Consider the following 27,751-nt stretch of genomic DNA (forward strand, 5'->3'; position numbering starts at 1 on the left):
TCAAATTCATTCTATCACATCCTTTTAAAAGTTAATGAGATTCATATAGTCAATGGATCTTGACAAAGGACTAGACAACACAGTGAAAGAAAAGGACAGTATTTTCAACAAATGATAATGTAAAACTGGACACCACATGCAAAAATACTGAGTCCAGACACAGACTTCACATCCTTCACAAATATAAACTCAGATCACAGTTCTAAATATAAAATGCAGAATTATAAAACCTCTGCAAGATAATGTAGGAGAAAATGCAGGTGAACTTGGGTATGGCTATGATTTTGATCCAACACCAGGGCATAATCCATGAAAGAAATAACTGATACACTGGACTCCATTAAAATTTTCGGTTCTGCAAACAGCAATGTCAAGAGAATAAGAAGACAAAGCACAGAGTTGGAGAAAATATTTACAAAAGAACCATCTAATAAAGAACTGTTATCCAGAATCTATATAGGGAGCGGAGGGACGGCCGTCGGAGCCGCCGAGGCCAAGTGCTGCCTGGCTGGGCCTACAAAGGGGATGTCAGGCCTCCAAAAGGAGCGCAGTGGAAGCGAGGGCCTCCCTGAGCCGCTGCTGTGACGGCCAGTGAGCGAGCCGCGGAGGATGTCCACCACCAGGACGGTCGCGCCCGCGGGGATCCCGGGGAACCCGCGGGAGGTCTCCAACCCCGCCAAGCCTGGCCGCAAGACCAAGCAGCTGGCAGTACGCGCAGAACGTGGTGGTAAAGACGCCCTGGAATCACCAGCTCGCCTGGCCCTTCTACCAGCCCGTGGATGCAATCAAGCTAAACCTGCCCGATTACCATAAAATCATAAACACCCGATGGCTATGGGGACTATTCAGAAGAGACTAGAAAATAATTATTACTGGAGCGCCGCGAATGTGCAGGACTTCCACACCATGTTTACAAATTGTTACATTTACAACAAGCCCACAGATGACACAGTGCTAACGGCCCAAGCCTTAGAGAAAATTTTTCTGCAGAGAGTGGCCCAGGTGCCCCAGGACGAAGTTGAATTATTACCCCCTGCTCCGAAGGGCAAAGGCCGGAACGCGGCGCAGGAACCCGGAGTGCAGGTGGGCAGCAAGTGGTGGCCGTGTCCTCTGTCTCCCCAGCAACCCCCTTCCAGAGCGTCCCCCCTGTCTCCAGACGCCTGTCATTGCTGCCCCCCCTCTGCCAACCATTACCGCAAACATCACGTCGGTCCCTGCGCCCCCGCCGCCCGCCCCCACCCCCTCCCTCGACGCCCATCATCCATCCCTGTGGTCCCTCCCACAGGCGCCTGTTCGTCATGAAAAGGGTGCTGCAAAGCGGAAGGAAGCAGCCACTCACGACCGCCCACCTCCATCCGCGAGCCCGGGAGCGAATCGCGCACGCCACTTGTCCAGAACCCCAAAGGCAGGCCGAGGTGGGGGCCTCGGCGAGAGAGTGGGGGCCGCCCCACCGCACCGCCCTGGAAGCGGTCTAGAGGACGGCGAGGGTGCCTCAGCATGCGGCCGGAAGGGCGAGCTTGCCCGAGCACTCGCGGCACTGTGACAGCGTCTCGAGGACAGGCCGTTTGCAAGAAGGCGTGCGGCCCTGCGCCTGCCCTTCTCCAGCCGGTGTGACAGCCGAGGCCCTGGAGCTGCAACGACTACCACGACCGTCACCGAGCACCCGATGGACCTCAGCACTGTCAAGAAGACGGACAGTCGCGAGTGCCCAGACGCGCAGGGCATGCTGACTGCTGACACCCGGTTTCATGTTCTCCGATGCTGTTACCAGTACCACCCCCAGGCCCAAGGTGGTGGCCGTGGCCAGGAAGCTGCGGCCGTGTTTGAGGTGCGGTTTGCTAAGATGCCGGCTGAGCGCCGCAGCCCCCGTGCTGAGCAGGGGCGCCGAGAGCAGCCGCAGCAGCGAGGAGAGCTCGGAGGAGGAGGAGGAGGAGGAGGAGGAGAGGAGGAGGAGGAGGAGGAGGAGGAGCGGGCCCGGCTGGCGGAGCTGCAGGAGCAGCTGAAGGCTGTGCACGAGCAGCTCGCCGCCCTGTCGCGGGCCCGGGAACAAGCCAGAGAGGAAGAAGGAGCCGAAGGGAAAGGAGGAGAAGGAGGACGCGGACGAAGACGAGGACACGGAGAGGCACAAGGCCAAGTCTGAGGACGAGAAGGCCAAGGGGGCCCCGCCGCCAAGCAGGCCCAACCGAAGAGGGCTCCCGCCGAGAAGGCCGGCAGCGCAGAGGCCAGGCCAGCAGGCAGCCGAAGCAGGGCGGCAAGCAGGCATCGGCCTCGACGACCCGGAGAGGAGGAGCAAGGCCTGCCCGTGAGCTAGGCCGAGGGCGCCAGCTCAGCCTAGACCACCCGGCTGCCCGGGGACACGGGGCTGCGGGGTCCACTTCATCCAGTCCCGGAGCCCTCGCTCAGGGACCCAGGCCTGAGCAGAGAGAGATTGACTTTGAGCCTCTGAAACCCACCACTGTGCGGGAGCAAGTGTTGTTGACAGGAAAAGCAAGGGAGCCTTTCTCCACGAGCGGGAAGAAGCAGGCGGCCAAGTCCAAGGAGGAGTTAGCTCAGGAAAAGAAGGAGTCGGAGACGCGCGGCAGGACGTCCGTGGGCAGCTGAACAACAACGAGAAGCCTGCCAAGGAGGAGAAAGCGGGCTCTGCGCCCTCGGGAGGGCCGCCCGGCTCAGCAGCAGCAGCTCCTCGGTCCGGGAGCAGCAGTTCGGCGGATCCAGCTCCACTGCAGCGACTCAGACTGAGCGCTGGACTCGCACATCAGGACAAAACCAGCGAAGTCGCACCCGCCGGAACTCTGCAGTGTCCCTTGCTCTGGTTGATCTGCTGCCTCTGGTTTCCGCGCCTGCAGGTTTTCTTTAAAACTCCGTGTTACGGAATCCAGGGATCCCCGGGTGGGCGCAGCGGTTTGGCGCCTGCCTCTGGCCCAGGGCGCGATCCTGGAGCCCCGGGATCGAGTCCCCACGTCGGGCTCCCGGTGCATGGAGCCTGCTTCTTCCCTCTGCCTGTGTCTCTGCCTCTCTCTCTCTCCTCTCTCTCTGTGACTATCATAAATAAATAAAAATTAAAAAAGATAAATAAACTCAGTGTTATGGAATCTTCGTACCACGTTTGGCTTTAATAGGTCTAAGATCTTTCTCGTGTGTATGTGAGGCTTTATGAGAAGGTGTGAACCCGCATTAAAGCCTTCCTTCCTTACTGAGTTGAGTTGCTTGGAGACGGGCAACTTCAAACGCTGACCTGATGACCGTAAAAACCATGTCAGATGTGATCTGAAGTTTCTTGCAAAGCCCCTTTCTTATGCCCAAGCTGGTCTGTAGCTCCAGAAAGCATTGTTTGAAAGGAAGTTTCTCTGAGATGGTACTGCACCGAAGGCTGTCAGCTTTGCAAACAGGCGATGTCTCTGTCCCCCCAGCTCAGCCCCGCGGCTGGGGTCACCTCTTGCTGCAGGGTGGGGGGACTGTGGAGGTGCTGCGGGCTCCAGTCCGGGCTTCTGCAGGGGTGGGGAGAGGCGGGTGGGCACCGAGGGAGGGGCCTCGGGAGCTCCTGGGAGGGAACACGGGGGCGCGTGTGCCACGCGCAGCTTTCCATACACTGAAACTTTTACCTCAACTGAAAAAAAAAAGATAAAAAAAAAAAAAAAAAAAAAACTAAACTAAAGGAGACTTTTTTGTAAGGTTCAGCAATTTTCTTCCTACGAAAATCTAATGTAAATTTCACTATCTACATGGTAAAGTTCTGCAAGGCAAGGAGACATGGGCTGCTAAGGAAACTTGGTGTTGACTAGGGGAGGATCATTGTCTCTTCTTATACTTTTCATACACACTGCTAGTATGAAAATAGAAACAAAATGGACCAGAGCGATACTTACGGGAGAAAAGAAAAAGACTTGAGAAGTTCTGACATACAAGCAAAAACAAAAACAAAAAATGCCCCTTATAGTTCTGATTTATAACTTTTAGAGTGAAGAACAATGATCTTGCAGAAAAATAAAATCCAAAGGAGCTCAAAGAAAAGGCACAGGAAAAAAAACTACTCTCTCCATAGACATCCTTGATAATGTAACTTATTGAAATTTAATCTTGAATAATCATAGAAAAATACTTTCTTATTAAATATGGATCTTATTCTCAATAGAATTTTCAAATAAGAAAAATCTTTTATTTTTTGTCTTGACTCCATAGTATATACTTTATGTTTTATTATTTATTTCTACTGACCTGAATTTCTCTAATCCAGCAACATAATTATCTACAGCAAAGATTCTTCAAAATACCATGGGTTATTTACCAGATTTTACTTGTCTACAAAAAATATATATTTTCCCCCAGTCAGTGATCAGTGACTCCATAAATGGGAAGGAATGGACTTTTTCTCCATTTCTTGGTTTTATGTCACAGTAACGATGAAACTTTTACCTCAACAACTTCTCATTCCAGTCTTTTACAATCACTTCTGTCGAGGGACTGTGTTTGTTCACTGCCAAACAGTGTCTAAATTATAACTTGAGGACAATATGAAGATGACAATGAAAATCCAGTTTACTAAGAAGAAAACAACTAGATACCCTTCTTTCTAGAAGGACTTATTTATGAATATGCACTTAATAAAAAATAAGATGCCTCGATAATTAACAAATTTAGGTTTATTCTGCAGTTAGGTTTATAGAAAGAGCATAAACTGGAAAATAGTCGCTTCATTCCCCATCTTCTATTTTAGGAAGACTTTAAATCTATAATGAAGTTTAAAAATGCCAAATCTCACACACACAAAAAAAACACTTTCTTGAAACATTTTTTCACAATATATGCAGAAAAAGCACAGCCCTAAATAGAAGACCAAGACGCGCATGCACACACTCACACACACACACACACACACACACACACACATCCACATGCTCAATATATTCACAGCAAAAAACATAAGGGATGGGCAATTCAAGCTTTCTCCCAAAGCATACATGGGATGAAAGAATTCCTAAATCTCAATGCAGAATAGAACAATTACTACCAGAGGGTAATGAATTAATGAAAACATGAATACAGTTACTACTGGAACTGGCTTCCGAAGCACCAACACACAAACTCATTCAAGACTCTCTTTTAGATCTCAGCTACAGAAATGCCAACCAACATTCCTATATTTAGCAGATATAGTAGTTTGAGGAAAAGCTACAATTAGTATTTTAAGTTTGAAAATGAACATCAGGGATCCCTGGGTGGCGCAGCGGTTTGGCGCCTGCCTTTGCCCCAGGGCGTGGTCCTGGAGACCCGGGATCGAATCCCACGTCGGGCTCCTGGTGCATGGAGCCTGCTTCTCCATCTGCCTGTGTCTCTGCCTCTCTCTCTCTGACTATCATAAATAAATAAAAAAAATTAAAAAAAAAGAAAATGAACATCATAAAAATAATAAATCACTCCTTTTTCCTATATTGTTCCACCTGTCTTTGCTTAGCCTTTACTGAATCCAAATGCTAAGTATTGACTTATGTGGTTTTCCTGTGAACAGATAAAGTAGAAAATGAGAAATAGTTTAGATCTCAAAAAAAAAAAAAAGCACATGACTCAAAGTTTGCAGGCAGAAATAAATTACAGTGATCAAAAATATTGTTTGGGAATATTAAAATATCTTTACTGTGTACAGAGTTGTTTATGAAAACTTTGGCTTTCTCATCTACATTATACCATGGAGAATAGAACAAAATAATGTAAAAATGTCCTGTTTACACAACGTAGACTTGAGAAAATGCACCACTGGTGCTATTTGATGTATGAAATCTTCATTTTCCAGTATATGGGTTATTTTCTGGGACTAAATCAAGCTCAGTGTATTTTAGTCTGAGAAAGCTAATATGTTTTCACAAAAGTAGAAACTTCTGAAGAGTATCTTCATGACCATGAGAGGATTAAAAGCAAATTTCAAAATGCACTTTAAGCACAGACAAACTAGAACATTTCTATTTTGTTGCTTTGACTGTTTTTTTAACACAGTGACCCTTAAGGGAAAAAAATGTGTGGGGGGCAAGGTGGCAGGAAGATAGGCTTCATAAAATACACTTAGGTTGAATTAAAGTAGTTGTAGTTTAGTATTTTAAATAAGGAAACATTCAATTAAATAATCAAGATTCTCAATAATCTGCAAATTGCTATAACCTCTAGTTTTGAAATCCCCAATTTTTGAAAAAAATTCTTTTTTCGTGCCAAAATTGTGTTAAAACATATGTTGGTATTCTCTTTCCTAAAAAGTTTGGAGATATTTTAGAAGCACCCAAAACCTAAATCCATGGCAAATTTAATAATTCTTTGGAGGTAAGTAATAGTCTCATCTAAAAGAAAGAGAAATCGAGTTGGGTTACAGATGCTTACAAAAATGAGAAAATTAGGATAAATTTCATTAAAAATATTAAATATCTGAAATTCTAGATTGCCAGTATTCCTTTTAAGGAGGATTTATGTTTATGAATAGAAATCCTCAGGGTGGTATTGTGTTTTTCTCCTCATAGGAAACGCCTGTTTTGTCAAGCAATTAAGGTTCTCTGTGGAGAAACTGATATGTCAGTCAGTCCACCACCAGACTCTCAGCCTAAAATCCATGGGCTTCTCTCCCTTTGCTGCAAAACAAAGACCTCTACTCTTATTCTCCTGAACTCTTTGTCTTTTCCTCAACTCAAGTGTCAGAATTTTTAACACATAGATTCATAAAAATGGGGTAAAAAAACCAATTTCTATAAATAAAACAGATCCACAGTATAACATTAACTCTGCCAAAAAATCAGACAAATAAATAAAAATAAATACTCTAGAAATTTGGAGCTCATTTGCTAATTTTCTTTTTTTTTTAATTTATTTTTTTAAATTTTTTTAAATTTATTTATGATAGTTACAGAGAGAGAGAGAGGCAGAGACACAGGCAGAGGGAGAAGCAGGCTCCATGCACCGGGAGCCCGATGTGGGATTCGATCCCAGGTCTCCAGGATCGCGCCCTGGGCCAAAGGCAGGCGCCAAACCGCTGCGCCACCCAGGGATCCCCTCATTTGCTAATTTTCTAACTCAATTCACTATGATCATGGGTCCATAGCCAAATCATGGTCTCCTATCCTCTTTTCAACTATCTTATTAAATATAATGTGATTAAATAAATAATTACTAAAGGGAAAGGATATTCTTTTTATTTAAAAAAAAGAACATGAAGAATCACATCACCAAGATGGCAACATAGGATATTCTTGACTTCAGTCCCCTCCCAAAACAAATGAACAACTATTCAAGAGCAAGACAACATTGAAAGAACCCTAGAACATGATGGTGAGGTACTCCCCACACCTCAGAGGCCAAGACAAACTGCATAGGAAGAGACGGGGCCACACGCTGGCTGCACTTCTCCCCCCAAATCCAGGCCATTTCAGCACCAACCTGAGGTCTCAACTGAGCCTCCAATTCTTCCAGTGGGAAAAGAGAACACAGGGGGGAATAGCCAGCCCCCCAACTCAGCACTGTGGCTGCTTTGTTTGAACCCCTACTCTGATCTCATGCCTACACAGGGATTGCTGGAAAACTATAAGGTTCAAACACTGGGATTCTAACTGTGACAAAGAATAGGAGAGAGGCTTGCAACAACTAGCATACGACCTTGGCCGACCAAGTCCATACTTGCAGTGTCCAAGTAATAATACCAACCAGCGGCTTTCCTCATTATCAGAACCAAGATGGATATATACTCTGACCAGGGAATTAGCAGAATATAGATCTTATTTATTCTGATCAAATGAATACTGTTGACCATAGAGCCAAGTTTGCCTAAGCCCAGGCAGGGAACTGAATCACAGCTCCCTTCCTCGACTGTGGAGAGTATCTTCTAGTCCAATTTGACAAGAAGGGCTGGAGAAAACTCTGAAAGCTTTGTGACCCAATAGCAGTCAAGCTGAGAAGCTGGTAGAATTGAAGTTGCACAGCGGCCCTGTTTGGTCAGGGAACTTGGGGAATGGATCAGCCTGAGTTGAAACAACAAACAAAGAACAATAGCAGCTTTAACTGCTTCTCCCACTGCACCCAGACAGGGAATCTAATTCATAACCCTGCTCATTGTTGAATGCCATCAGTCTATCCAACCAGAGAATCTAACCAAAGCACAAGGAAAGCTCTGTAGCCCATCCAACAGCCCTACCTACAGTGGCATTTGAACAAAGAGCATAGCCTGTGGCTTCCCCAGTCTGCAGAGCAAAACCAGTGGCCTCACCTGACCAAGCAACTCCGTGCAGACACTACACTGATTCGGGTCCACCAACAATGAGCTATACGGACCCTGGTTCTATCTGCTGTCGTGCTAGGGAAGGGAAACTAATTCATAGTCTTATCTACTGCTGAATAGAGTAGCCAGTCCAGACCATCCATGAAGCCTAACCAGATTAGGAGAGAATCCAAGCAATTGTAGAGAAGCCAGGCAACTGCAAAGCCCATCCTATAGCTTTTCTTAGGGAGGGAACCAAGCTGGCAGTCCTATACAACTCTCTCAGTCACTGGAACATCTCCTATCCCTGACCTTAAAGTATGAAGCATGGCCCCATCCAAGAAAAGACCACAATAGCAGACCCCATTTGCCCAAAGAAATTACCAGCAAATGCCCAGAAACTGAAACTGAGCTGAATGGTGAAGAAGTGTCTCTGCCAAAGCAAACTTGTCAAGTATGGAATTGGAGCCCAATTACTTAAATGCACAGATTCCAACATCAGGAATCAAAGATCACAAAAAAAAAAAAAAAATCAGGTAAATAGGACACCACCAAAATAAACTCATAAAGATCCAAAAGCTAAACCTTAATAAATGGAGATCTAGGAACTGTCAGAAAGAATTCAAAGTGAACCACCTTTAGGAAGTTAGTGAACTACAAAACACACAAACACAGACACACACAGAAAAGCAAATGAAATTAGGAAAATAATGAATAATAAAAATGAGAACTTTGAAAGAGCAACCATCAAAAACAAATCCAAATATAATTCTTAGATTTGAAAAATAAGTAAACTGAAGAATTCAACAGAAAATGTCAAAAGTAGACTCAACCATGCAGAAGAGGGAATCAGTAACTTGAAAGAGAAGTCATGGAAAATAATCTAGAGGAGCAAAATGAAAAAAGAATGACAGAGAGTGAAAAATCCTACGGGAATTATGAATCACAATCAAAAGGAATGACATTTGCGTTATAGGAATTTCCTGAAGGAGACAAGAAAGGGAGAAAGACCAGTAATGGCTGAAATGTCCCCTAATCTAGGGGAAAAAATGAACATCCAGATTCATCAGGTCCAGAGGACCTCAAATAGGATGAACCTGAATAGGGCTACACTGAGACACATTATAGTCAAACTGCCAAAAGTCAAAGACAAAGAAAGAATTTTAAGAGCAGTGCAGGAAAAAGTTACGCACAAAGGAACACCCAAAAGATTATTAACACATTTCTCACAAAAACATTTTAGTCAAAAATCAAAACAAAACATTTTAATCAAGGAATGGGATGACATACTCAAACTATTGGAGGAAAATAACTGTCAACCAAGTATTATTCTATATTGGCTAAACTGTCCCTTGAAACAAAGCAAGGATAAAGACTTCCCTGAGCAAATAACCAGTAAAGGAGTTCCTTATCACTATATCTACCTTACAAAAGATGCTAATGGAAGTTCTTTAAGTAAAGGAACAATAATTATCACAAAAACATAAAAAGATAGCAAAAATCTCAGTGGTAATGGTAAACATACAGTCATATATTCTGCAATATGGTAACAGGGATAGTTAATTCACTTAAAACTCTAGCTGAAGTTTTAAAAAATGTACTAAAAATAACTATGTTAATCTGTTATTACACAATGTAAAAGCGATAACCAAAAAGGAGGAGAGGGAGTAAAAGTGTAAAGGTTATCAATTTTATCAAAGTTGTATCAGTTTAAAATGAGGTGTTATAAGTTTAAGATATTATATGTAAGCCTCATTGTAATTACTAGGAAAATCCTTTAGTAATTACATAAAACATAGATAGGAACTCAAAGCACAATGATACCAAAAGACATCAAAACACACCCTAAAAAAGTAACAGGTTTAAATAAGAAATAATGGGTGTACAAAATAACCAGAAAATAATGAACAAAATGGCAATAGTAAATCCTTATCTATAAATAATTACTTTAGTTGTAAACAGATTTCTTCAATTAAAAGCCACAAAATGGCTAAATGGATTAAAAACCATACCCAACATTATGGTGCCTAAAAAAGACTCACTTTACCCTCAAAGACACACAGAATAAAGGGATGAAAAAAGACGTTTCAAGCAAATGGCACTAAATTACTGGCACTAAATTTACTTACATTACATGTATTATAAAAATGATATAATGAGAAAATGGCCATTGCTTTAATAAGATAACAACAATTGTAAATATTTTGTGCATAACGTTGGAATACCTGAATATATATAAGGCAGAAACTGACAAAGCTCAAAGGAGAAATCAACAGTAATGCAATGGATAGATCATCCAGAAAACCAATCAGGAAACAGTATACCTAAAAAACATTACAGACCAAACAGACCTAACACATACATAGAACATTCTCTTCAACAATGGCAGAACAGATATTTTTATCAAGCAGGCAGGGAATACTTTTTTAGAACAGACCATAAACTTTGCAACAAAACAAGTCTTAGCAAACTCAGGAAGACTGAAATTACACCAAATATCTTTTTTGACTACCGTGCATGAAATTAAAAATCAATCCCAACAGGAAAGCTGGAAAACTCATGACCATATGCAAATTAAATAACACTCTCCTTAAAACCATTTGATTAATTGATAGTTAAAGGAGAAATAGAAAAGGTTTTTTTTATTTTTTATTTTTTGAGACAAACAAAAATGAAAGTACAACATACCAGAACTTGTGGGCTATAATAAAAGCAATTCTAATTGGAAGTTCACAGCAATAAACATCTACATTAAGAAGCAAAAAAAGATCCTAAATAAGTAACCTAAGTCTCTAAGCCTTAAGGAACCAGAAAAAGTGGAACTGAGTCCAAAATTAGAAGAAATAAAAATGAAAGTAAACATAAATGAAATAGAGAATAGAAAAACAATAGAAAGGAATAGCCAAAGTAAGAGCTGGTTCTTTGAAAAGATAAATAAACCCTTAGGCAAACCCTTACGTACACTAACAAAGAAAAGGCAAAGGACCCAAATCAATAAAATTATAAATGTAAAAAAGCACATTACAAGTGATACTACAGAAATACAAAGACCTTAACAATATACCAATATACTACACAACATAGAATAAATGAAAAAAATTATCTGAAATGCACAACTTACCAAGAATGAATCAGGAAAAATTAGAAAATGCAACTAGACCATCTACTAGTTAGATGATTGAATAAGTAATCAAAAATGCCCCAAGGGGGAATAAACATTGTTAAAATGACCACAGGACGCAAAGCAATCTACAGATTTAATAAAATCTCCATCTACCAACAGCACTTTTCACAGACCTACATAATCCTAAAATTTGTATGGACCCACAAAAAACCCCAAAGAGCCAAAGCAATCTTGAAAAAGAAAAACAGAACTAGAAGTAGCACAATCCCAGATTTCCAGTTATATTGCAAAGCTGTAGTAATGAAAATCATATAGTACTGGCACAAAAATAGGCACATGGATCAAGAACAGAACAGAGGGCCCAGAAATAAGCCTGCAGTTATTAGGTTAATTAATCTACAACAAAGGAGGCAGGAATATGCAATGGGAAAGAGTCTCTTAACTAAAAGGTGCTGGGAAAACTGGACATTGAGAGCTTGTTTGGAGGTTCTAGCAGGGGAGCGCAGCTACTCGTGTACCCTTGACCGAAGATCGGTCCTCCTCTATCGGGGATGGTCGTCGTCTTCCACCGAGCACCCAGCTTCGGGAGGGACGCACATGGAGCAGTGAGAGAGGAAGGGGACACCCGCCTAGCCAGCCAGATCGCCGATCAACCCTGGTGATCAATGGGGTGACAGGTGTCGCAGCCAGATCGCCCTCACATCCAACAGCTACAAGCAAATGAATGAAGTTGGACCTACACCATACACAAAAATAAACTCACAATGGATTAAGGACCTAATTGGGAGACTTGAAACCATAAAAATCCCAGAAGACAACATATCTGATATCAGCCACAGAAACATTTTTCTAGATATGTCTCTAAAGCAAGAGAAATACGAACAAAAATAAATTATTGCAACTACATCAAAATAAAAACTTGTGCATAGCAAAGGAAACCACCAAGAAAAGACAACCTACTGAATGAGAGAAGATATTTACAAATGACATATCTGATAAGGGATATCCAAAATATATAAAGAACTTCTACACTGAATGCCAAAAAAACCAATCCAATTTAAAAATGGGCAGAAGACATGAACAAACATTTCTCCAAAGATGATATGCAGATGGCCCACAGACACATGAAAAGATGCTCAACATCACTCACCATCAGGGAAATGCAAATCAAAACTGCAATGAGATATTACCTCACATGGGTCAGAATGGCAAAAATTAACAACACAGGAAACAGATGTTGGCAAGTATATGAAGAAAAAGGAACTTTTGTGCAATAATGGTGGGAATGCAAACTCAAGTGCATCCATTGTGGTAAACAACTTGGGATTTCCTCACAAAATTAAATATAGAAGTTCTATATGATCCAGTAATTCCACTGCTGGGTATTTACCCAAAGAATATGAAAACACTGATTTGAAAGATACATGCATCCCTATGTTTGCTGAAATATTATTTTTAATAGCCAAATTATTGAAGCAGTTCAAGCATCCATCAATAGGTGAAAGGATAAGAAGAGGTTGTGGGGATCCCCAGGTGGCTCAGCGGTTTAGCGCCACCTTTGGCCCAGGGCATGATCCTGGGGTCCCGGGACCGAGTACCACATCGGGCTCCCTACATGGGGCCTGCTTCTCCCTCTGCCTGTGTCGCTGTGTCTCTGCTCCCCCCCCCCCCCGTCTCTCTCTCTCTCTCTCTCATAAATAAAATCTTAAAAAAGAAGAGGTGGTGGACACACACACACACACACACACACACACACACTAGAATATTACCCAGCCATAAAGAAAAAAAGAAATCTTGCCATTTGCAACAACATGGAATGATCTTAGAGGGTATAATGCTAAATGAAATAAGTCAGAGAAAGATAAATCCTATATGATTTCACTCACATGTGGAATTTAAGAAACAAAACAAAAAAGACATACCTAAAACAGACTTTTTAAAAAAATTTATTTATAATAGTCACAGAGAGAGAGAGAGAGAGAGGCAGAGACACAGGCAGAGGGAGAAGCAGGCTCCATGCACCGGGAACCCGACGTGGGACTCGATCCCCAGTCTCCAGGATCGCCCCCTGGGCCAAAGGCAGGCACTAAACTGCTGCGCCACCCAGGGATCCCTAAAACAGACTTTTAAATATAGAAAACAAACTGGTGGTTGACAGAGGGGAGGTAGGTGGGAAGATATGAGCAATGAGTGAAGGGGATTAAGAGTACATTCATTATGATGAGCACTAAGTAATGTATAGAGTTCCTGAATCGCTTTATTGTATACTTGAAACTAATATAACACTGTATTTTAACTATAATGGAATTTTTAAAATAAATAATTTTTTAAAGCTGCAACCTCCCTCCCCACATGAGTATCTCCCTATTATCATTACCTGATTAGTTTTTCTCCATACTATAAACATTTTACTTCTTTAATAGCCTACATTCCACTTCTTAAATTTTTTTAAAGATTTTATTTATTTATTCATGAGAGACACACACACAGAGAGGCAGAAAAAACAGGAAGAGAGAGAAGCAGGCTCCATGCAGGAAGCCCAATGTGGGACTCAATCCCAGGACTCCAGGATCACACCCTGAGCCAAAGGCAGATGCTCAACTGCTGAGCCATCCAGGCGTCCCTCCACTTCTTAAATATAAACTCACCTAGGGCAAAGACTTTTTGTCATTTTGATCAGTGCTCATTCCTGGCATATAAAAAGTGCTCAATAAATATATGTTGAGTAAAAAAAAAAAAAGTCCCAAAGAAGAAAAGTCCAGGACCAGATGGATTCACTGTGAATTTTACCAAACATTTAAATTAAGATTTAAAACCAATACTTATCAAATTCTCCATAAAATTAATAATGAAGGAACACTCTCAAACTCATTTTAGGAGGCTAGCATTATCCTGATAACAAAATCAGAAAAGAATGCTACTAGAAAGAAAAGAAAACTACAGGCCAATATCCTAATGATTATAGATGCAAAATTTCTCAAGAAAGTACTAACAAAAAATTCAGTAGCCTATGGGGCGCCTGAGTGGCTCAGTCAGTTAAGCATCTGCCTTCAGCTTAGGTCATGATCTCAGGGTTCTGAGAGTGAGCCCTGCATCAGGCTCCTCTGCCCCTCACTTGGTTTGTGCTTTCTCTCTTACTCTCTCAAGTAAAATCTTTAAAAAAAATTCAGCGGCCTATCAAAAGAATCATTAGAAGGATAATTGACCATATTCAAGTGGGATTTATCCCTGGGTTGAAAGGATGGTTCAAAATATGGAAATCGATCAATGTGATACATCACATTAATAGAATGAAAGAAAAGAATCCTATGATCATCTCAATAGACACAGAAAAAGCATTTGACAAAATCCAACATTTATGAAAAAACAGTTAACAAATTAGGTAAGTAAATAACATACCTCAATATACTAAAAGCCATATATGCCAAGCCCATAGCTGATATCACACTCAATGGTGAAAGGTTGAAAGCTTTTCTTCCAAGATCAGCAACAAGATAAGGTGCCCACTCTCATCATTCCTATGCAATATAGAAATAAAAGTCCTAGCTAGAGCAATCAGTAACTAGCTAACTAAATAAATGCCATCAGAATTTTTTTTTTTAATGTATGGTCTCTGTTTGAAGATGATTTGTTTTTATATAAAGAAAATCCTAAAAACTCAACCAAAAGCCTGTTACACCAACCAACAAATGCAATAAAGTTACAGGACACAAAATCAGCATACAAAATTTAAAAGAATTTCTACATAGCAACAGCAGATTTTCTGAAAAGAAACTTATCCCATTTTGCAATTGCATCAAAAACAGTAACATACTTAGGAATAAGTTTAACTGAGAAAGTGAAAGATATCTACCCTGAAAACTAGAAGGCATTGATAAAAGCAATCCAGGAAGACACAAACTGTGGATTAAAAAAATTAATACTATTAAAATGTCAATACTACCAAAAGCCATCCATAGAGTCAATGAAATCCCTATCAAGATTCCAATGGCTTTTTTTCCCCGAAGGAAACCGCTCCTAAAATTTATATGGAACCAAAAGAGATCTCAAATAGGCAAAGAAATCCCGAGAAAAAAGAACAAAGCAGGAGGCATCAGTCTTCCTGATTTCCAGCCATACTATAAAGTTCTAGTTACCAAAACATTATGGTACTGGCACAAAAATGGATAAGGGATCAATAGAAAGAATAGAAACCCAAAAAATAGACCCAAACACATAAAGTCAACAAATATTTGACAGGGAAGACAAGAATACTGTATGAAGAAAGGACAATCTGTTCAATAAATGATGCTGGGGTAACTAAATATTCACATGTAAAAGAATGAAATTGGACCCATATCTTACACCACTTATAAATATTAACCAAAAATGGATTAAGACCACTTATAAATATTAACCAAAAATGGATTAAGTGTGAGACACGAAATTCCAAAAATAAAACATAGGACCAAATTTCCTTGACATGGGTCTTAGGGATCATTTTTTTGCTACAACATCTCATGCAAAAGCAACAAAGTCAAAAATAACTAATGTAGTATGACTACACTAAAAATCTTTTGCACTCTACAGAAACTATCCACAAAGTGAAAAGACTACCTACAAACTGGTAAAAAAAAAAAAAAAAGCATTTATAAACCATTTATCTTCTAAGGGATCACTATACAAAACATAACTCATGAAATTCAATAGCAAAAACCAAATAAGTCCATTAAGAAATGGCAAAGAACATGCATAGACATTTCTCCTAAGAAGATATATAAAGGGTCAACAAGCACATGGGAAAAGACATTCAACAGGGATGCCTGGGTGGCTCAGGGGTTAAGGGTCAGCCCTTGGCTCAGGGCATGATCCCAGGATCCTGGGAATCAGTCCCACATTAGGCTCCCTGCAGGGAGCCTGCTTCTGTCTCTGCCTCTGTGTGTCTCTTATGAATAAAAAAATAAAATCTTAAAAAAAAGACATTCAACATCACTAGTCATTAGGGAAATGCAAATTAAAGCTACAATATCCCTTCACACCTGTTAGAATTGCTACTATGCAATTGATAAATTATCGAACCCTGCATCTGCACCTAAGTATGTACTACATGTTGGCTAATTCAATTTAATTTTTTTTTTCAATTTAATTTTTTAAAAAAGAAAAAGGGTTGCCTACATGAAGCAAAAAAAGAAAAAGAGTGGGTTCTACCAAAAGAGAACAATTATTGGCATGGCTGTAGAGGAAAGGGAATCCTTGCTGATAGGATTGTAAATTCATGCATCCAATATGGAAAACAGCATAGAGAATCCTAAAAAAAAAAAAAAAAAAAAAAAGATCTAGTTAGGATCTAGCAATTCCACCTCTGAGAATATACTGAAGGAAACAAAAACACTAATGCAAAAAGATACCTGCACCCGCATTGTCACAGCAGCAGTATTTACAAAAGCCAAGACATGGAAACAACCTAAGTGTCCATCAGTAAGTTAATGAATAAAGAAGTAGTGGTATGCACACACAGATACACATTTCTCTTCTGAATAGCTCCTACAGTGTTTGGCTTTGTTTGCAGACAGCACAAGTCAGATACCACAAAACACAGCGTGTAGGAAGCTTCTCCTTTTGGTTCCAGTGCACTTATTGGTTTTCCTTTCCTTTCCTTTTCTTTGTTTTTCTTTTTTTTTTTTTTTTGGCTTGATTGCTTTGGCCCTGTGACTGCTAGCAATTTAAAGCAACCCAGTTACAGTCCTCCTTCAGTGAGTTTTACAGGCATCCTGATGAATAAATTCTCCCTTTCCCTACCAGCTACTAACCAAATCTAGGTCACAATATCCCGGCAAATTTTTCTACCTTCCAATGGGTCCCAGTAACACACCCTCTCCAATAAAGTCTAAAACTCATTTTTTGGATGTGGGGGGGGGGTGCTCTCATCCAAAATGATGCCTCCCTTGGACTGTCTGTCTCAGAACTAGAAGTAGTAAGTTGCCCCTCACATCTGTCATTCCTCTCTTCCTATTGTTCTTTTGTTTCTCGTTGTACATAACTACTCTTTAAAATTACATAGTTATTCTTTTTATTACATTTTCCTTGTTCACATTTCTAGTGTGGTTTCTGTCTCCTGAATGGACACAAACTGTTAAGAAAGTCTATAAAATGAGGCTAGTAATAGTGACTCCTTAGATTGGTTTTCATGATTATAGGAGTTACATGGATAAAGTTATTTTTTGATAAGATTTCATTTATTTATTTATTCATGAGAGACATACAGAGAGAGAGGCAGGGACACAGGCAGAAGGAGAAGCAGGCTCCATGCAGGAAGCCCGATGGGGACTCGATCCCAGGACTCCAGGATCATGCCCTATGCCGAAGGCAGGCTCTAAACTGCTGAGCTACCCAGGCATCCCTAGATAAAGTTCTTAAACCATGTAGATTGGTAATAGTCTTTATCTATTCAGAGACAGGTTTACAACTGGTAATCCCTGTCAAAACTTTCAATAGATAATTCTTGTAACAAAAACAAAAAAAAATTTAAGAAATTCCTGCTGAGAAATTATCTACCTTCTTCTTTTTTAAAAAAAAAAAAATTATCCACCTTCTAAAGAACACATTCTCCAATCCTTAGAGTTGTAACAACACCTTGTTTAGACCTCTATTCTAATTACAGTACAACCCTACTATATACAAACTATTTCTTACCCAAAGGACTCAGCTTCTTGAGGAAAATCATCACATTTTATTATTTACTGAATCTCTTGGTATAGTATAGATGCTCATGTAGGTTTGTGATGAGTCAGAGTACAGCTACCTTGCCAACATATCACAACCCAACAATGTCCCTGATTTTTCTCAAGTCTCTTTTTAAAAATATTTTATTTAGTCATGACAGAGAGAGATAGAGAAAGGCAGAGAGACAGGAGGAAGGAGAAGCAGGCTCAATGTGGGGCTCGATCCCAGGACCCTGGGATCACGACCCAAGCCAAAGGCAGATGCCTAAACAACTGAAGTACCCAGGCACCCTTTTTCTCATCGCTCTGATCTACATTCTGCATGGATTGCTGAAAGAGTCTTTCCAATAGTATGCTCCACCAAACTTCATAAAAATAACCATGCCCCTATATTATCTTGACTCAAAACTACTTGAGTTTCATTTCAGGTATCGGTAGATCAATAAAATCTGATATTCCTATAACCTTCCCTCTTGCCTGACTTAAAGATCTTCAACAGGAATTAAATAATTTTGCAAAACATTGTCCACCAACCCCATCCCCTCCTTTTCCTTAGTAATTTTCAAGGGACAGTAGGATAACTTTAGAGTCATATAAGTATAATGCAGAAAGAACGGATGCACTGCCTTCAGAAAGGAAAAACTTAAAAGAGACCTTCAAAGATTTGTAAACATACAACCAAGCGAGATCTATAGTTTTATGACCAACTTATTTATTGGTACACTATAGTTTGAAAGAATATTCTTCAGTATTATATAGTCTTCTGCCATTAATTTTACTTGAATGGCAATTGTTTAGAGTACGAGCTAGCGTTCTTATATATACGAAAAAAATTAGTAAAGGAATTTTTATACTATACCCTTGTTCTTGTCTTTTGAGTTCTATCTTGCATTTATTTCAAATTCTACACTCCAACACAGCAAAACCAAAAGTTAAAGAGGTTTTCTTTTTTTGCTACTGTTTTAAAGCTAATCTGGTTTGCTTTCAACTGCAAGTCATTTTAGTTTTATAAAGGTCTCCATTCTGGCTGACTTCATTAAATATTCACTTGAGTAGTGTGCACTTTACATTCAGAGAGTAAATATGACAGTATTCCCCTCTTGTCTCTGGTTTTGTTCTCTGTGGTTTCACAGTTACCCAAGGTCAACCGCACTGCAGGAAGCAGATGATCTTTTTTCCGATGTATGGTCAAAAGGTCAATAGTAGGTTGCCTTTTGTTTTGTTGATTGTTTCCTTTGCTGTGCAAAACCTTTTTATTTTCGTATAGTCCCAATACTTTATTTTTGCTTTTATCTCCCTTGTCTCAGAAGACATATCTAGAAAAATGTTTTGACTTATGTCAGAGACGTAAGAAAGCCTGTGCTCGTTTCTAGGATTTTTATGGTTTCAGGTCTCACATTTATGTCTTTAATTCATTTTGAGTTTATTTTTATGTATGGTATAAGAAAGTGGTCCAGTTTCATTTGTTTACATGTCGCTGACCAATTTTCCCAGTTTCCTTTGTTGAAGAGACTGTCTTTTTCCAACTGGATACTCTTGCCTCTTTTATTGAAGATTAATTGATCACATAGTTGTAGGTTTATTTCTGCGTTTTCTATTGGTCATTGGTCACTGCGTCTATTTTTGTGCCAGTACCATACGGTTTTGACTCCTACAGCTTTGTAATAGAACTTGAAGTCCAGAATTGTGATACTTTCAGCTTTTGTTTTAAAAATTGCTTTGACCATTTGGAGTCTTTTGTGGTTCCATATATATTTTATAATTTTTTTTATTTCTATGAAAAACGCTCTTGGCATTTTCATAGGGACTGTATTAAATCTGTAGATTGTTGTGGATAGTATAGATATTTCAACAAGATTTGTTCTTCCAATCCATGGGCAAAGAATATTTTTCCCTTTATTTGTGTTGTATTCAATTTCTTTCACCAGTGTTTTATAGTTTTGAGAGGGACAGGTCCTTCAACTGTTTGGTTAAGCTTATTCCCTGGTATCTTATTATATTAGGTGCAATCTATTGAATGGGAGAAGATATTTGTAAATGGTTTATCTAAAAAAGTTTTAATATTCCTTTCTGATATTTCCTACCCATTTTTTCTCCCTTCCCTTCTATTCCCTTTCACTATTATTTATATTCCCCCAAATGAATGAGACAGTATAATGTTTGTCCTTCTCCGACTGACTTATTTCACTCAGCATAATATCCTCCAGTTCCATCCACGTTGAAGCAAATGGTGGGTATTGGTCATTTCTAATGGCTGAGGAATATTCCATTGTATACATAAACCACATCTTCTTTATCCATTCATCTTTCGATGGACACCGAGGCTCCTTCCACAGTTTGGCTATTGTGGACGTTGCTGCTAGAAACATCGGGGTGCAGGTGTCCCGGCGTTTCATTGCATCTGTATCTTTGGGGTAAATCCCCAGCAGTGCAATTGCTGGGTCGTAGGGCATGTCTATTTTTAACTGTTTGAGGAACCTCCACACAGTTTTCCAGAGTGGCTGCACCAGTTCACATTCCCACCAACAGTGCAAGAGGGTTCCCTTTCCTCCGCATCCTCTCCAACATTTGTGGTTTCCTGTCTTGTTAATTTTCCCCATTCTCACTGGTGTGAGGTGGTATCTCATTGTGGTTTTGATTTGTATTTTCCTGATGGCAAGTGATGCCGAGCATTTTCTCATGTGCATGTTGGCCATGTCTAGGTCTTCCTCTGTGAGATTTCTGTTCATGTCTTTTGCCCATTTCATGATTGGATTGTTTGTTTCTTTGCTGTTGAGTTGAGTAAGTTCTTTATAGATCTTGGAAACTAGCCCTTTATCTGATAGTCATTCGCAAATATCTTCTCCCATTCTGTAGGTTGTCTTTTAGTTTTGTTGACTGTATCCTTTGCTGTGCAGAAGCTTCTTATCTTGATGAAGTCCCAATAGTTCATTGGTCTTGATTGCAACCACTTAACAGCCATTTTAGTGTGAAAGTAACCATAGATGATGTGTAAACAAGTGGATACGGCTAGGTCCCAATAAAACATTATTTACTTAAACTGGTGGTTGGCCAGATTTGTTCGTAAGATTATAGTAGAGTCTATTTCCTTCTAGAGTTACTTTGCCCCATACTAAAGTGTACCTTTCTGGAGTTCCTACTGAATACCCTGTGTATTCACCAATCACTCTCTCTCCACTCTGGCTGGTAGAAATTCACATATATATGGCCCTCTGTGGATTCTGGCAGTTTTTCAGTTTATAGCTCCTAGTTATTGCTGTCTTAGAAGTTTGTTTTCTATCTATCCTTTGGGATTTTACCTACAAATATAAAAGCTAGATTCCAAGACTTAAGCATATCTCTTGATCTTCTTCTCTGTCTAGCTCCCTTTCCTCCACCACCCAGTATTGAAAATTCTAGATGTTCCAAACTCTGTCTACTCCTATGTGTAAGCCCATTTTCTGGTAGGCTGACCTTTAGGAGTTATAGTTCATAAGTGCCTCCATGCAGAAATCTAGGGGTGATCATAGGGTGTGCCTTTTTTCACACAGTCCTGTGTTTCCTTATGTTCAATATCTGAAAACACTTGTTTTATGTATTTTGCCCAAGTTTCTAGTTGTTTGTTGCTGAAGAATAATTTCATACTTTTTTTTTTTTTTACTGTTTCTTACTGTGTTTAAATTGGGCACAAATTACTTAATCTTGATATTCTAATTGTCTCTGATTTGACCAGTAAGTTTCTCTAAAAGCTGGCTCCTGGGATCCCTGGGTGGCGCAGCGGTTTGGCGCCTGCCTTTGGCCCAGGGCGCGATCCTGGAGACCCGGGATCGAATCCCACGTCGGGCTCCCGGTGCATGGAGCCTGCTTCTCCCTCTGCCTGTGTCTCTGCCTCTCTCTCTCTCTCTCTGACTATCATAAATAAATAAAAATTTAAAAAAAATTGATTTAAAAAAAAAAAGCTGGCTCCTTAAGCCTTTCATCCTAATGCTATAATTTTTTGAGCACTTTCTTATTTTCTGGTATAGAAACAAATCTAGGCTCATTTTGAATTTTTTTGTTTTTAGTTCTAAACAGACCATTTTCTCAAGGGGACCTGGCTCATTTTAAAGTGAAATAGTATTTAAATAGAGGTTGGGATAGAGGAGTGACATTTAATTATGTTAAAATATCACATGGCTATCTTTTGTTTAATGGACCATAAAGGGTCAAAGGAGATCAGAAAGGAAAGCATTGTAATAAAGTCACACAAAATGATAGTCACTTAGACCAAAATAGTAATGGTGAAAAATTGTATATGAGTTATGAGATAAAAAGTTGTACACACACACTACTGGGGCCAATACTTAGTTAGAAGGTGGGCCTCTATTCAAAATTTGGTTTGGATGTTAAGACTGACAATACCAGTGGCACCTGGACGGCTCAGTCAGTTAAACATCTGCCTTCAGTTCAGGTTATGATCCTAGGGTCCTGGGATCAAGCCCCATGTTTGGCTCCCTGCTCAGCAGGAGAGTCTGCTTCTCCCCCTCTCTCTGCCACTCTCCTGCTTGTGCGCTTTCACTCAAATAGAAAAAAAAAAAAACTACTTTCAGACATGCCTTGGAGCTACCCTTATGTCACAGAAAGCCTCATTATGTGAGTAATAGACAATTTCAATCCTTTTTAAGAGACCAAGGAAAAGAAACTGACTTAGAGTTTTATGGTATTTGGAAGATGGGTCTGGGGTGAGAATTTCTGTGCATTGATAAGGGCATACTTGGTGTGAACCTCCTGCCAATAAGGGAAGCACCTGGACTATCTTATTAGGTTTCCAGATGTGGAACACAAAGGAAGAGCTGTCAGCAATCAAGTCTAACATCAAGAAGTAGAGTCAGACTCTATTACACAGAGCTCCTTACAAGATTTGTTTTGCCTCTGAGTAACTGGTGTTGTAGAGTTGCCATAGACACAGTTGAAGAAAGCTGTTAACTTGAAAAAAATTTGGAGGGGAAGAATCAGAGTTTGCATTTCAGCATGTTAAGCTTCAGATTCAGTCTCTAAGATTTATTTGCATTGGAGATTTTTTACTTTCATAATTTGTTCTTTTTTACAAAAAAAAAAAAAAAAAGCCCTGCCCACTAAGAAGGTCTCTGCCTAATGTAAATAAAATATTTTTACTAAAAATCAAAGTTACATAATTTCATAGAAGCTTTAATCCCAGAATCACTTAAAGATATACATCCTCCCTTAGTAGCTGATTTCTTTGGACAAAACAACAGACATGGAAAATAATTTGGAAATAGGTAAATAACATTAGTCGATAATTTTGATTATTGCTTGATATTTAGCAAAAAGGTGTTTTATGGGTAGGATACATGATAGCAGTAAAATTGTCTTTATTAATGTGAAGGGTTTTCTGTTCAAAATTAATATTATGTAATATTTAAATTATTGTCTTTTTAAATTATGTAGCTATTATGTTTTAGAACTTAAAAATTATGATTATTCCAAAATATGAGCTGTATTGATTCTGTAATATATTGGGATTTGTAATGTGATTCCATTTAGAAACATGTTCAAATTATTTTCTTATTTGCTTTAAAAGGATTAAATATAAGCTTGATTCAGTCTCTTTGGAGAAAAGTATCTCAAGAACCAGTTTTGTTTTTACTCCCCAAATAAACTGGAATTGACGGAATCAATACAAATGCCTACTTGTGTAAAATTAAATGATCTAGTAATTTCACAGGTTTTCAACAGTCCCATGAGAAATAATTCATCTGGTGGTCAACACCACCATTTCTCTTCCTTGGTGGTCTCGTCTTGTGATAGTTGACCTGGATCACTGCTCTTCTTTTCAAGTCAATAGATTTAAAAAATAGTTCAGAAGATAATAGACCTGGGTGCAAATTGTACCTCTGCTATCAAAAAATCATCAAGTCATTTAACATCTATAATCCTCATTTATCTTTCATCTATGAATGGAGGTTAATGTAAATGATCTCCATTTCTAGGTAGCTCAGGAATGCTTTAATGTTCTCATTCTGAGTCAAGCTCTGTGATTGAAACATTAAAGGTCTTTTGCCTTACCCCCAATCTGCTAAAACTGAACTGGGCAGCTAAATAAAAATAGTTTAATCCCACGCTGCAAGAAAAGAAAATGTTAGCAATTAACCCAGACAAGAAAGTTTTGTTAGAGGCAGAATGCATGGTTGAAACTTATTTTCAAAAGCTTTGCAAGTGTAAAGGGCATTTAATTAGGCAATTTTGAACAAGCAGTCCAGAAACAGCTTAACACACAAAATGGCTAGAAGCTTCCAGAACACTAGTCTTCTCCCCCAGTGGTTTCTACGTGACATCACATCCATCTCCTCCCACTTCTTCCCTCTTAGCCTTCTATTTTCTAAAATGTGGGACTGATGGAGGACATGAAAGCTTCTTTGTAAAATCTTTGAAGATTTTAATCAGCAGGAGATTTTAGCTTCCAGAACACCTTCCCAACTTACTTCTCAGCTCTAATCCACACCAATCCTCAGCCACCAGACAACCCCAGGCCATAGAAGCTCAAGTAGAAGTAAAATAGGGAGGCATTATTGGTTCCTCTACCTACCAGATAGGAAAGACAGGAAGGAAGAAAGTCTCAGATACCATAGTGTCACAGAGCCTGGGAAGTGGATATTCCAAGATGGATCTTCAAATGACTTTTTCTACTGAAATATTGTTACCCTGGTGCTATGCCCTATTGTAATATTAGAGCAGGATAACAATTATACCCTAAATGTGAATATGGAACTGCTTTGTCATATCCAGAGCACTGTATTTCACTTCTCCGTTTATTTGACTCATATTTTTTAGTCACCTACTAATGGCCAGGCACTGTTCTAGATGCTGAGAATATCAACAGTAGTCTCTTCAATGAGCTTAGCTAATTAAGCCAAGTCTCATAGCTGAGAAGTATCAACACCAGGATTCAAACTCAGGTCTTCAAAAACATTGCCCTTTATTTTAAGCTTTGTGGGAAAAAATATTTATTGTTGACATTGCTATGTAGGCAAATTGGTTCTAAAATTCTAAATGATTGACAGATATATGTGCATTTTGAAGGAAAAAATCTGTTAGAAAGTTGAATATTACTTATATATTCATACCCCTGCTTTTGAAGGAGTACCATGTATCTATTTGGTTTCTGATAAATCTTGAAATGTGTGGGTGGTAATGGAATAGACTTCCAAATACAACATAATACATAAGCTCTGAGTACCCTAAAGATTTTGTTTCAGGATAAAAAATTGAAAGCCTCACTTTGGCTTTCAGATCTAATTTATATCCTTGAACTTACAGGAAATGCTGTATGTGAGGAGACTTGGGATACTTTCCTAGATCAGTAAAATGATACTTGATTTTTTTTTCATTTTGAGTAATCCTCGTGAGTGATCTATTGGGCAAAACCCTGGAGGGGACCAGGAGAGAAGGATAGGAGTCAGATAACTCACATTCCTAAGAACACCATGTTTCTTCATGTGTTAAAGTGAATCTACTCTTACTAGCTTTTAAGCTAAGTAAGGATGTCATGTAGCTTCAGATGTGTTAGTAGTATTTCCTCATCTTCATTTGTTTTCTGTCTTCTAGGTATCTGTCCCCCTGGCTTTCGAGAATGTCAGAACGGCAAATGTTATAAACCAGAGCAAAGCTGTAATTCTGTAGATGACTGTGGAGATGAGACTGATGAAAATGAATGTGGTACCTCCTGTACTTTTGAGAGAGGCTGGTGTGGCTGGCAAAACTCCTTGGTTGAAAACTTTGATTGGGCTTTGGGAGTTGGCTCTCATCAAACCCTAAGACCTCCCAAAGACCACACACTTGGAAACATAAAAGGTAGGTTATGAGTCTTTTACAGCATCTCTAGAGAGATTACTCTGGTACCATGGCAAGCGAGGCAAACATTTGGTGAGCGTATTTGTCTCCTGGGGCTGCCATCACAAAGTACCAGAGATGTAAGCCACAGGCATTGTTGCACAGTTCTGGAAGCTAGAAGTGTGCGATTAAGGTGTCAGCACAACTGGTTCCTTTTGAGGGCTGTGAGGGGAAATCACCAATTCTTTGCTTCTCTCTTAGCTGCTGTAGACTCACACGTTACTTGGCTTGTAGGTGGCATTCTCATGTGTCTTTACATTGTCTTCCCTCTGTGCACGTCTGTCTCTGTGTCTGAATTTATCCTTTTCATTACGACACATTCTTAGTATGGATTGAGGCCTGCCCTGATGACTTCATTCTAATTTGGTCATCCATAAAGGGCCTATTTTGAAATAAGATCACGTTCACAGGGGAATGGAATTGGGACTCCATCATCTTTGGGGGAGTGGGGGATGCGCGGATGCAATTCGACACATAACGGGGGAGTTACCAAATTTTAATATCATTCTAATAATTGTAGATAGATGATAATTTATGCTGCCATCGGGCACTTTTCCTAAATGGCATAATTTATAATTAATAACCCAAAATTCTATCACTCATGTGATCATTTCGTATGTATATAGTTTTTCAGATTCTCAAATTTCTCATCTGCAAATGGAAAGAATCAAGTTTTCCCTGTGTCCCAAACAAGGATTAGAGAAATGGGATGATATGTGTGAAGGAAGGTAGTTGGGAAGCTGCAGAGGTGCTGTGCCGATGTGACTGTAAGGTCACACATGTCAGAAGTGTTGGGAATGCCTCAGTTTTGCCATGAGTAAATGAGGTCAAGTCTCAGACTCAATGGTCAAGGGATGTCAGTAAAGAAGGGACCTCGAATTCCTGGAAGCTATAGAATAGGAAAGATGGTGTCTAAGTGTGGAAACTCCATGGGCTTATGATGAAACAGAGCCCTCCAGGAGCCCAAACTAACCACACCAGAGAAAGAAAGGTCTGAGCCCCGTGCAAACACTCAGCTCTACGTACATAAAAGTATTTGGATACACAAATGTAAAACTCAATATCTTTTTTTTTAAGATGTATTTATTTATTCATGAGAGACACAGAGCAAGAGAGAGACAGAGGCAGAAGCAGAGGGAGAAGCAGGCTCCCTGCAGGTAGCCCAATACAGGACTCCATCCCCATAAGCCAAAGGCAGACACTCAACCGCTGAGCCACCCAGGCATCCCAAAACTCAATATCCTTCATGGTACATAATAAGATTCTCAGCATTTTACTTGTGCATTCCGTAGGTGACTGAATTTGTGAAAATACACCATAATTCCTTTATATATTTTTTGTAGATAGTATCTTTGCATTGTTTTACAAGTGGGTAGTTTAGGGGGTCCATGAAATGATTTCTATAACTATTTTGTTGATTCAGTGGCATAAATATCCTGTCACATCGGTTAATCTGCATTCTGTGAAGTACTTTGCTCAAAGCACAGACAGTTGGAAATTGTTCTGTCAGTGAGCTAGAAGCAAGGCTATTGGGTTCTCTTTCTGTTTCAAATGGAAATGCCTTTGGCAGCTCATAGGCTATGAAATATACTTAAAAACCCTAAATAAGATGGAGGAGCTAAAATGATCCCCTCATTCTTGTTCGTGCCCTGTCTGAATGCCGTCCTTGTTCCTAGGACACTTCTTGTATCTGGAGGCTACTCCATTGGGTCTTCGGGGTGAAGAAGCACACCTCAAGAGTGCTGTGTGGCAAGAATCCAGCACTGCCCGCACCCTAAGCTTCTGGTATTTCCTATCTGCAAAAGCCACGGGGTCCATTCAGTCCTCATTAAG

General features: G+C 39.9%; 1 pseudogene; it reads left to right on the plus strand.

The window, feature by feature from the left end:
• The first annotated feature begins 609 nt into the window (after positions 1–609).
• Positions 610–27,751, plus strand: LOC119879186 (annotated as a pseudogene).

Source organism: Canis lupus, unplaced genomic scaffold (genome assembly GCF_011100685.1).
Source record: "Canis lupus familiaris isolate Mischka breed German Shepherd unplaced genomic scaffold, alternate assembly UU_Cfam_GSD_1.0 chrUn_S373H533, whole genome shotgun sequence".
NCBI lineage: Eukaryota > Metazoa > Chordata > Mammalia > Carnivora > Canidae > Canis > Canis lupus.